This window comes from Castor canadensis, chromosome 1 (assembly GCF_047511655.1).
Source record: "Castor canadensis chromosome 1, mCasCan1.hap1v2, whole genome shotgun sequence".
Taxonomy (NCBI): Eukaryota; Metazoa; Chordata; class Mammalia; order Rodentia; family Castoridae; genus Castor; species Castor canadensis.
In genome coordinates this window covers 119,609,633-119,622,562 of record NC_133386.1, presented here as the reverse complement: position 1 = coordinate 119,622,562, position 12,930 = coordinate 119,609,633, and the positions used below count along the sequence as shown (strand labels likewise).

At 33.9% G+C, this 12,930-nt stretch overlaps 1 protein-coding gene across 5 annotated transcripts in view; it reads right to left on the bottom strand.

Moving 5' to 3' along the window:
- Grm5 (glutamate metabotropic receptor 5) overlaps positions 1 to 12,930 on the bottom strand; it is a 479,762-nt gene that overhangs the window by 132,027 nt on the left and 334,805 nt on the right. The gene's annotated exons all lie outside the window — the stretch shown is intronic.

Sequence of the window (12,930 nt, the reverse complement as noted above, 5' to 3'; positions counted from 1 at the left end):
AAAAAAACTGCACCTTAGAACAGAGATTTTTATGAGCAAATGAGTCCTCTTGCTTTCCATTTTTTGGCTTGAAATATTAGTCATGAAATGGCTACTTCAGGCCACACCACAGGACGGCTCTGCATTCTACCTATATGATTGTCAAGATCGCAGCTTATTAAAATCCAAGAGCAGTAACTTGGAAAAGCCGTCTGAGGCTGGAAGGCACAAATCTCACTAACCTTGAACTGCAGAGAATAACCTATTGCTTTTGACAGAATTGTACTGGTTAGAAAAAGCAATATATGTATGCAAGTTGCATAATATAATTATTCACACTTTCACTGGATGTTTCAATGAATTCTTTTGGTTACTTCATAAAAATTATTACATATATCATAAATTATGAATGAAAAAAATTTCCAGAACAGATATAACATTAATTTAACCATCCTACAACACATATTTATTTTTGTTTACATCATACAAGAGAATTATACTTTTCCTTAAAACTTTGCTGATTATAGTCATTCTATTAAGTGTTGATTTGTTAAGGCCTGAAACTGAAATATTTATAGTTCACAGTCTATATACTCCTTCCTATCCCATGGAACTTCTCAAATGCATTGAAAGTAAATATTTGATCATATGGCAGTTCTGTTTTTAGTTTTTTGAGGAACCTCCATATTGCTTTCCATAGCAGTTGTACTAATTTACATTCCCACCAACAGTGGTAGAAGTGTTACTCCAGGATTTGACAGAGCCACTTGCACACCCATGTTTATTGCAGCACTATTTACAATAGCCAAGCTTTGGAGGCAGCCCAGATGCTCCATGACTGATGAATGGATTAAGAAAATATGAAATATATATAAATAATAGAATATATATATTATATATATATATACATATAATAGAATATATATATATTATATATATAATGGGATAAGAATGTTACAGAATAAGGAAAAGTATTTCAAGCTTATATGGAATATACACAAGACACAATGTTGAAAATAAAATTAAATTTGGCTATACTCTATGGCACTCATGAAAAGAGAGTATCTGCCTTGCCTGTCTCTCCCACTGGAATACATACAGCTTGTACTCTGTGCTGATGGGACCAGTAAGGCTGCCCTTCTTGTGAAGATGTTTAAGTATCTTTAAAGAAATATAAAGTAAAGAGAAAGTTTGACCATTAATAAAAGTTAACTTCAAAGAAGAAGGACTGCAGACTCAAGGACCATATATGCATGTGTGAAATATCAAAGTGAAACCCCTTTGAACAATTAATATACACTTAAAAATGAAGGCAAGAAAGTAAAACACTTTGGGGGTGGGTACTGGTGGGAGAGGGTGATGAAGAGTAAATACGGTCTATGTACTTTGTATATTTGTATGAAAATAGAAAAATGAAACCCATAACAACTGTTTTAAGAAGTGGAAGAAGGGGGATGAGGGAGAATGATGGAGGGGATAATCTAATTAAAGTACATTTTGTAAGCACATATGTGTCACAATGAATTTCCCTGTACAACTAATATGTACTAATAAAAAGTAAAAAAAGGAAAATAGAGGAAACTTAGTGGAAGAACAGTGTGGTGCCTCCAAAATGCAAAGCAGGAAGGGATGCAAACCTGAACTGGAGATGAGGGGCAGTGGGCACCGGCAAAAGGGAAAGAGAAGAGAATAACTTTATCAATCATAGTTTTCCTCATTGGTATTTTCTTTCTTTGAATGCATTTTTGTACTTAAGCTTTTTTCCCCCAGAGACAGAAAGCATGATCCAATACTTTGCATATAAAACTAGTACTGGGGAAAGTAAGTAATTAAAATAATGCACAAAAATGCACTTTTTCAGTGTGCTCTGTTATACCAATTTTGACTTAAAAATTGATAATTGGGAGTTGTTCCAAAGGTCGCAGATTACTCACTAAAATATTACAGAGATCTGTGGTACCTTGCGATATTTCCTAAAGCAGCAGTGGGCGGGTGAAGAGGAGAAAAGAAATAAACAAACAAAATGATCCTTTCTTCCTCTACATCTCCTGATAAGACATCTCATTAAAAATTATCAATGGTGAAATTTAAAAGAACTTCTGTGGTAGATCAGGGGAAAAATGTAATGCAATCTGTTTTGTCCCAGTGTTGAATTTGGTTACTTCACACATTATCTTCCCTCAAGGTTCTCATTTTCAGCTCCAGGAGATTTTATTTAAAGCTGACAAGCTGAAATGAAGTGGGCTTGTTTGCCTCATTTTCATCCTCTGTTGTGGAGGGTTTATTATAGCACTGGTATGAGAGTGTGGGTCTCATTGCGCTCCAGGAGATGCATGGGCGTGCTGCAAACAGGACAGGAAGTTCTGTTTGTCAGGCAGAGCCCATTCTCTAAGGAAGTGGGAATTCAAATTGTTCCTTTTGTTAACGTTAGCTCACTCTTATGTAACGCTATGATTACGAATATTACATAAGAAATGTAGGATTATAATAATGGGCCCAATTTACTCTTCACAATTCATTCATCGAATGTAATGGGAATTGTAAAAAGCTTTTCTTGATAAACTTTCCTGCAGGTAATATTTCCATAGAAGAAAATTATCTGGACCAGGGTGCTAATTTACTCATCTCTGATCATGTTGTGTCACTATCTTTTTTTTTTTTTTCATGTATAAGTCTCCCTTATAAGTTTGGGTTGTAAGTTTAAAATAATTTTTGTTTCAGACATGGAAATCATGGAATCAACAGTAAAATAAAAATCATAAAGGGGTTAGTATCGAAACAAGAAACTCCAAAAGCCATGTGCCAAAACATGGAGTACCTACTAGGTAAATCCTATGAAAGTTCTCTCCCTCAATGCTGGGTAAGTTAAAGGAGGCTGTACTGACTTAGATTATTAATTACTGTCATTTTTATAAACATACACTTTAAGATTTGTCTAAGATGATAAAATATCTCTAAGTAAAGGAGAAATAAATCCAAAAGTAAAATGAAATGCCAAAAAAGCCTGGACTTACTTTTCAACTGCCTAGTGCTTTCCATTACTTTGATAGTGTGCCCTTGCAACATGTCAGCATCACTTTAATGCTTTGAGTGACAAATATTTTAACAAAGCAAGGGAGAAGAAAGATAGGAAAAGAAACTAACATTTATTGAAAACCTACAAATGTAAGGCATTTTTCTAGATTTATCTATCTATCCATCCATCCAGTTTCTTTCTCTTCTCACTAGTGAGCATTGTGCCTATTTCCTTACCTAGTTCATCCTTTTCTTTGCAATTTTTGATACATGGTAGACTATGAATACTTGCAACTTCAGGGCTGAGGGTATAGCTCAGTGTAGCTCAGCACTTGCCCAAGAGAAGCAAAACTCTGGGTTTGATTTTTGACAGCACAAAAAATATGTTTGCAAATTCAACTACTACCTGCAATATATTTGCATCATCCAAATCAATACCAGTCCTGTTTTTCAGTTAAACACAGATATGCACAGAGAAGTAAAAACCTGAGTTTCCTGGCATGTGTTTTCCCACCTGAGATTGAGCAAGATGAATATCTGCTTGCTTATTTCAGTTTCAGACAATAAAAAAAGTGGCTTTTGCACAATCTATTTAGTGTCAGGCTTTTCCCATTTTTGTGGTTTTTGTTGATGATCTTATTGTCTCATATAGCCCTGAGAGACAGTGTTGGTATATCACCTAGTTTGCTTAAGCATGAGAAAGCTATGAGATCTATAAAAAATCCATACAATAGATAATTTACATTCAGGGATGAATAAAATGCTGTCTAGTGCAAATTTGGTGTTAATGAATAAACAAAACATAAGAAGTATACATTGGAACCCACATAAAACAAAATCTTGTGTTACCTAGTTGATGAAAATATTGTAACTAGAGGCTCATAGCATCCTAAACACATTGCCTCTCTAAGAGTGGCTACAATATTCACTAATTTAGTGTTTGCTGTATGTTTATGGAACAGTACAGTAATAAGAAATGACTGTACATATAGATTTAATCTGGATGTTGCTTTAGTCAGACTTGTAGTTTTCTTTGGGTACAGAAACAGTATAACTTGGACATTTGAAAGAGGAAAACATTTTAAATCTACTTTGCTTGGCTTAACTTAATGAAAAATTTTCATATACCCATTCTCAAAAGACCTCCCCATTAGACACTTAGATTCCTTTAAATTTTCCCTGAAGACATTTCTAAAATGCTTCATCTAGCAAGAATTAGATTTCATTTACTTCCTGATTATATTATCAAAAATATATAATGCAAACCTGCTTTACCACCTACCATTCTGTCTTCTTCTTTTCAACCCTACTTCCTATTATTTCTCATAATTAATATCTCATGAAAGTTTATGTTTTCTTTCTTTTCAGCAGAAGGTTCTTGTTTAAAAAAAACTGTGAAATTCTCCAACTAAAATTTATTTTTTATTTTTTGCATAAATTTTCTTCAACATTTATTATATATCCATCTATTTTAGACTAGGTTATTTTATGGCAATAAATAGTCCCAATATTGCAATGACATAGAACAAAGGCATTTTCCTTGCTCAGTATTTATGTTCACTGCAGGTGGCCTATGATTCTGCTCCATGTCATTGTGATTCTGAGACACGATGTGAAAGAATAATCTCCCTCTGGGACAGCCATTTTTGTAGAAGGAAAAAAATAATGCATAAGAGAACCAGGTAATGGTTTCAAGGATTCTGTTTACAAGTGGTATATGTTACTTCTGCTCAAATACCATTGGCCAAAGAAGTCATATTGCTGAACCTAACCGGACAGGTATCTATATTTCTTCCACAGAATGGAGCAGTGACTATATTAAAGAAAACACAACTAATCACTTTTTACTAGCTGTTGATATTACAGTGAAATTGAGAAAAACCTAAGTTAAGTAGGTTTTAGAGATTGCACTCCAGGAGCTCACAGAGAGAAAAGAGGAGAGACATATAAACCAATGATGACACACAACTAAGTATTGTTGCAGATAAGAGCTTAGTGCAGCGGGAAAGCACGTCAAAAAACAATTGACTAACTCTCCATAGGGAGATAAGATTTAATCTGAGTTTGAAAAAAATTGGACAAAAATGGGGAGCTAATAGTACTTTGATTATTATTTTCTATGTAATGAGAAAATATGTGAATCGAGGAATAGCAAACATTAACTTTTGTAACTATGTAAGGTACACAGGATAGGATAGTGAGTTGAAAAAGTGAGCTGAGAGGACAAATTACAAATGGTCTTTTGTGCCATCTCAAAAGTTCTGGATTTACTGTGTAGGTATCGGGGTGCCAATGTAGCTTTTAAGGTGGGAAAGAATGCAAAGAGGTGATGAGGACTGGATGAACTCTGGCAGTAGTGTGGGTAACAATTTGGAGTGGCTGAAAATGACCATTTAGAGAATCAAGTTAGAATATATGTTGCAATGGTCAAGGGAATTGATGGAGAACTGAATAAAGGAGTAGCAGCAGGAGTGAAGAGCCATGTTTGAAAGGAACCCAAAGGTAGAATCCCTGCAACTATAGAAGTGGGGAGTAGAGGATGAAGGAGGGTTTTTATGGCTTGTGGGAAAAAGAATACCAATATTACACCTGCATGGTCCAGACTGGAAAATATAGGAAGAGAACAGGCTTAGTGTAAAAAAAGGAAGATAATGAGTGAGTTGGAGTCTGTGATGACCAGATTTGACATTACAGGCTCTATAGTATTTCTTTCCTTCTGAATTTCAGCATATACAAATTGGTTTTAATGTTAAAAATATGTTAGCAATTGTCTGTCATCCCAGTACCATGTTAGTTGATACTATTTTATTATGTCTAATATAGTTTTGTATACTTAACAATAGTTGTTGGAACTTAAAAATAGAGAAATAATGACAATTATAGAGCTGTAAAGGTTTAGTACTTGGTACTATTATATACTTATAAATATTAAACCTTAGAGTGATTTTTATTATTTATCATATTTTAGCCAACCTATATTTATTAAATAATCACTGCAGGGTTTATAAGCAATAGATTTAATTTCATAATCTATTTTATAGGTGTACAGAGAAGCCCTTGCGGGGTATATGCTAACTGGAATAAATAAAAATAAATCTTAAAGTACAAAGAAAAAAATTCTTAAGAATTATCTAATGTTGAGAAAAGATGCCAATACTTTTAAAACTTGACTCCTGTATCAAAATCTAAATCTGTAAAATGCAGATAATATAATCTTTCCTTCCTTTTGTCACTTTTAGAATCACTATTTGTTTTAAGTTATTGCTATGAAAAATGGAAAAACATGTGCAGCACTGAAAAATACCTTGGGTCCTTTAGAGTCAGTGTCAATGTTGCATTCATTGCAATGCATTAATTCAATAAAGATTTTCAATGCCTCTTTCATGCCAGACATTACGGTAAGTTCCTATCCATACCCTTAAGGAGCCAACAGTCCGTAAGAAGTGACCTGTCTGAATGGCAGTGCCAATTTCATCCCATTGAGTTTTTCTCATTTATCTGTCAGACTGAACATCCTTTTTCCTTTTTACTCAATCTTTTCATAAACCACACAAATGATTAGGCTTCCAGTCACTGAATTGTCATATACTGAAAATCACATTCTTACCTTGTGCCCTAAGATTATTCCTCGATCACCTCAATTAGTATTCTGGGTATTTCCAAACTCCTTGTTCTTATACGTACATTCTCTTGATTTATTTGCACGGTTGATTAATCACATACAAGGGGTCAGTGGTGGAACTCTCAAATGGCCACATGGTTATTTACTCTAACTTGGTAAAGCTCATGGAGAGGTATCTCACCATGCTACCTGCCATGGGCAAACAACATAATTAAATCACCTCAAAGTCTGTTCAAAACGTTCAATACCAGACTTAAACTGTGGGCACCTGAATGAGTTTTCGTAGACATTAGCATTCATTAAATTTAGGTGAATTAGGTGATGTGAATTTGGGAAGCAGCAAGGGAGGAATGCTAGGCATGCATAAGTTATTCTTACTCACTGAAATCTTCAGTTTCTCTCATCATGATGCTATCAGATCTACTGAGACTAACCACATAGATGCTGCCTGGCGGAAACAGCACATTGATTCTTGTTCCTCAAAAATGTTACACTTTCACACCTCCAAGACTTTGAGCATGCTGTTCCCTGCGCACAGAGTGCCATCCCCTCAACTTCTCACATGCTTCCTGATTAGATAAATCTAATTTATCCACCAAACAGACAGATATAGCTTGAATGCAACTTACCAAAATCTTTCTAAACCTTCTCTGGGCTTAATAGTTTCCTCCTTTCTGCTTTGAAAATGCTGTGACATTTATTCGTTTGTTTCCTGAACAAGTATTGTTAAGTGATATTCAAAATGTGAAGATACAGTGCTGAGCAAGAAACAAGAGATTTTTGTTCTCATGGAGGTGACATTACAATGTTGCTAGTGTAAAAATTGTCATTGTAGTAAAGTTAGCTACATTTATTTCTGTTTCAAGTCAACTATACATTTTGTTTTTTGGATATGTTTGTATCTTAATGTTTATTTTAATGACTGGTACATAGTAAGCATTCAATAAATATTTTATATAATATTAGAAAATTAGACTTTCAGTGGTGAACTTCAAATTATGCAGAGTTCTTATCAGATGCAACATTCTCTCATTTTTAATTGAGAAAACAACATTGTCAAATGTGTCTTGTGAAATGATTGAAAGGCTAATTGATTCATCCTCCAGCACGGTCCTCTCCATTCTCTACCTGATGCTATTAAGGTTAATGAGTACATTCATTAGGCCGAAACCCAGCTTTTAAAAATCTGTTCACAATCCACATAATTATTATGGAAACTGCTGTTCTGCCCACATGTAATCATCATCCTGCCAAAACTTTTACCCATAGCATTTTAGAAGACATTTTTAGATTTATAAATTCTAATAGTAGAAGTCCATTGGATACTTAGTTATCTTCATGTAACATTCCTTTCTCCATTCCTGGGGGGAGTAAGAGATGTTAGAACTTCTAAATAATAGTTAAAACCAAGGATGGGTGTTGATATTTTGGACAAAAGTTCTTAGCAATATGCACTGAACAATAAAGATCTGCTTAATTATAAAAGTGAAATGTAGAATTGTTGAGGAAAAGGTGAGGTTATTAACTGGAAATTAACTTATCTCTAGGGTTTGTACATGCCAGTTGTTCCCATTTCTCAATATTTATAAAACATAATAGGGGTAGAATGTAGGAGCTATATCCAAACACTCAAGAGAATGAAGAAAGGCAGGAACCTGAAGTTTGCTATGTATCTAACATAAGGTAATTTTCATTGCATGTCTTTGCCTCCTGCTCTACAGGACTTAGAGGTTAATTCTTATTAAACCTAGTTTTTACAGTTGAAGAAACTGAGGCTCTGAGGCATTAAGTAATCTACTCAAAATTCTAAAGGAAATATAGAATGGACATAAACCTTGTTATTGCTAATTCTAAAATTCTAGCCCTTTCCATACTTCATAGAACCCACCATGTAATAACATACAGTCATGATAACAAAGAGAAATGTTTCCTAGGGGGTCATATTTAAAAGCATTTATTCAAGTACAGAAAGCAGAGTTCAGGGTTGGGAATGTGTAAACAGAATTCCAGGGTAGCTCCCAAGATTTTTAATCTTTGATATAACTCTCTTAGTTATTCAAAATGTATTCACTAATGTTATTCACTAATGTAGATAGATGCTGCTTTGAAGAAAGTTTCAAGATGCAATTAAACATCTCAAATGAATTGATATAAAATAGATTATTCTTGATATGTCTGATCTAATTAGGTGAACTCTGAAAAAAGAGATTCAAACGTGCAAAGGGTTTTAAATGTGGAAGTTGGAGAGGCATTCTGTTTGTTGGCTGGAATATGGAGGGAGCTACATGAAAAGGAGTGTGGGTAGCCAGTAGAATTATAATGGTCCCTGGTAACAACCAGAAAGGAAGTGGAGGCTAAGGCCTATGTCCAAAAGGAACTGGATTCAGCCAAAACTTCAAATGTGCTTGGAAGGCATCCTTCCACAAAACCTCCAGAAAGGAATTCAACTTGCCCATCAAACTGACTTCAGCCTGTTTGACCCCAGGCAAAGAATCCAATTTGTCAAACGTGGACTCCTGCATATTGTTTGTTCTGATAAATTTGTGGTATTTTATTACATAGAAAGATAATAGAAAGTTATTTTCTACTCTCCGTCTGTATTCTACATTTTCTCTGTTGGAAGATCAATCCTGTTAATATTGGAAGTGATACATCTGAGGCAATCTCACCTAATTCTGGGTTTGGTCAATACAGACTTACTTCAAAGACCTGAGGATTACAGAAAATAATAAATAGTAAAACAAGCCTTTTGAAATGGTTGTAACACACATGCTGCTTTGATTCTGGCTCTAGGGTGAAGGCAATTCTCTCCTATGATTTATGTCTTATCCCTCCAGGAATTGCTTCCTCCACTATATACATGCTTTACAGAGGAGAAACTGAGAAATATATTTGTAAATAGATTGATTACTTTGTGTATTATACAATCCATTTCTCTTGTCATATTATGGCCATTTAGAGAAATGCAAAAATTGAGTCTATTGTGTAAAATGTGAAACTATTTAGTAAGCAGAATTACTCAGTGGTGCAGAGAAATATTTTGAGTAAGCTATTGAACCCACAGCTTTACATAACAATTTCTACTTCTTGTGAACTTTTTTTTTTTTTTTGCTAAGGATAGCTTTCTAGTTTTATATCTATGAACTCTTTCTCCACTGAGTTGGACTAATTTCTTTGTTAAACTGGTTAACTTTCACCAATGTAATTAGTGCTTGAAGTTTTCTGTTAGCATGTCCGTTAACACTCTAGGGCTGCACTTACCTTTTCACAGGTATTTTGTTCTCTTTTTTATTTGCATCTTTTATGACGACCACACATCTCCCAAGAGCAGAAGACATTTTCATAGTGCTAAACACAATGTTCAAACACTAATTGTTTATTTAACACCTATTAAATTCCCAGCAATAAATCTGATTTCAAGATGAAACTGATGTATAGAACCCCCACTCTCCAATTTGCTTTTTTCTCTTATATCTCACTTCATATATTTCAGTTCTAATGTATTTCAGAGCCAATATATATTAATTATGTTGCAGTAAACCTCTTGCAGTATTTAACTTTCATTCAACAAATTCTAATGAGTACTATTGCACATACTCAGGTCTCTTCAGAATGCTATATATAAGGAATTGAGCAAAGAAAACTCATCATACTCTACCCGCTCTTCAACATTAGAGACAGGCAAACAAAAACCTGCTGGAATGATCACAGTGATCAGGTATTTGTTGTTCACTGTCTGCCAGGCATTTATATACATAAAACCATATATATACGTCAGGTTTTATATGTTTTGAATGAACCTGTGCCTATGAAGTAGATAGCTTAACATCTTCACATTTCATATGAGGAGAAACTTACAGTTGGAGTAGTAAAAATAGCTCAGGGTGGTACAGGATTTATACCCAGTCTAGCTAAGTCTAAAAGCCAAAAGTAAACTAGTAAAATTTTGTAAATGTGGTATTTGATCCAAATCTGGGTCTAGAGTTATATATGTGAAAAATGGCGAGAATGAGTTAATTTCAGCTTCAAACACACACACTTTGGAATCATTTTCATTTTTTCCTCTCTGTGAAAGAGAATTGCTTTAAGCTATTGCATTCATATTGCTATAGAGTGTGCTGGCAAAGTTATAAAGGATCTCTCTAATCACAAGAAAAAGAGTAATTAGGAGATGCTCAAGGGATTTTGTTTTCTGTCCAAAACACAGAATGGACTCTCTTCGATTCACATCTCGCTTTGAGGCAATGTATTTTTTCTTGACAAAATATACCCATGACACTCATTGAGACCAAGTTGCTAACATCTCACATTCATTTTATATGGTCTAGAAGACTAGTAAATAGTTTAAAAATTATACTAGACTCAAAATTAAGTTTTAGAAATAGTCATTATTCAAAGAGCCAGAAAAAAGCCCAAAACCAATTACCTGAAAAATGTAAATGTCATATATCCAATAATTATCCAAGTAGGCTGAAAATATGTCACATATTAGAAACTGTATCAGTATTTCCATTTATAGCTATGATAAATCAGATAAATTCTCCTCAGAAGATAACTAGAAAGGCCGAGTAAATTTTTTAAAAAATCTATTTATACTATCAGAATGCTACCTAGTCAGCCAGGACTGTAGGGAACAGGATCCTGGAGGAAAAGAAAGTGTAATGAGGTAAGACTTTCCCTTTGAGATATGTGACAGTTCCTTGAAGTTAAATTCATTGAAGAGAAGCTAAGAAGTTGGGACAAAAGCAATAGGTGATGTTTGAAAGTTTTTTATTTTTTCTTTAAAGTTCTGTCTAACATTGCATTCCCCAAAATATTAGCAAATATCTGGGAGGGGAGAGAAGTCCACAGATTTTAACAGACATTTGTACCATTTTATTAATTGAACTACTGCTAATTTGTTGGCATTGCAAATGCTGAGCATAGAACAGTGGCTCAGTGGTTGAAAGGTGAGCAGAGCTTTAAGCAGTCACACTGTATTGAAAAGACAATTGGAATTATTGACCCCCCAAGAAGCTCAATAAACACTCTGGGTTTTCATTTGAGATCATTAAAAGCTGCACCCTAGTGTAATACCAAATCTGAAAGGGTTAAATCTCAATAGTAATGAGACACACTTTCAAATTCTCTCCCTATCCAACTAGACTAAAATGCTCTCCCTCTGTTCTAACTGCTGGGAAGAGGCCACACCAGATCCTGTGTATACGAACACACCTTCAGACAGAGCCTCAGATTATGTGTCAGATGTTTCCCACACATTGTCCATCATTCAGTAGTAAATGGACAGCTAGAGAAGGAACAGCACTGAATGAATGGTTGAAAACCAGGGAAAATAGTGCAGTGGAATCAATCTCCTCCCAAACATTAGTATTATTAGAATGAATTTAAAAATAACTATGACTAATACATTTGAGATTAGATGACAAGTCAGAGAATTTTGCTGACAGCAGTAATTTATGAAAAAGAAGAGCAATTCAAGAAATTCAAATTTTGAGAATTAAACTTAAGAACTCAAGAGATGTATTATTTTTAGTAGAATAAACTCAATCAAAGTGAAGTTCAGAAAACTTGACATAAGAGTAGAAAATAACCAGAATAAATATAAAGAAAATGCAGTTTTGACGATAGAAGCATAAACCATGAAATATGAAAGATGATGAAAAGGTGTAATGCACAGAACTAGATTCCTAGAGGGAAAGGAAAAGAGAATGTGGTAGAAACAAAATCTGAGATAATTGTAGAGTTTTCCAAAACCAGTGAAGAACACTAAACTATAGATAAATAATATGGTGAATTCAGATAAAATTAATAATTCACACCAAAGAATATACTAGGAAAGCTGCTAAGATTTAAAGACAAAATGCTTGAAAGGAAATTTCAATAACATAGAAAAAGAAGTAAATTAAACCCAGAAAAGGTGGAAGTAATAATAAAATAAAAATGAATATAGAGTGGTTGAAAAATATACAATAAAAAATACATAAAAGCTGGTTCTTTGAAAAGACTAATAAAATGGACACAGTTGGCAACAACAATGAAGAAAAAATGAGAAATGCTCAAGTTATAAATAGCATACATGGAACAAGAGATAACTTAAGAAGTATGCTATTACAGGGTATTATGAAAGATGTTATGATAATAAATTTGAAAGCTTCATAATAGGCAAGTCCCTTGAGAAACATAATAAAATGAAATTTAAAATAAATAGCAAACCAAAATAATTTTGTACTTATTAAATCAATGGAGATTTATTTAAAACCCTTCCAGACACACACAATTAATAAGCTAAAGAAATCATGTGACAAATTCAACAT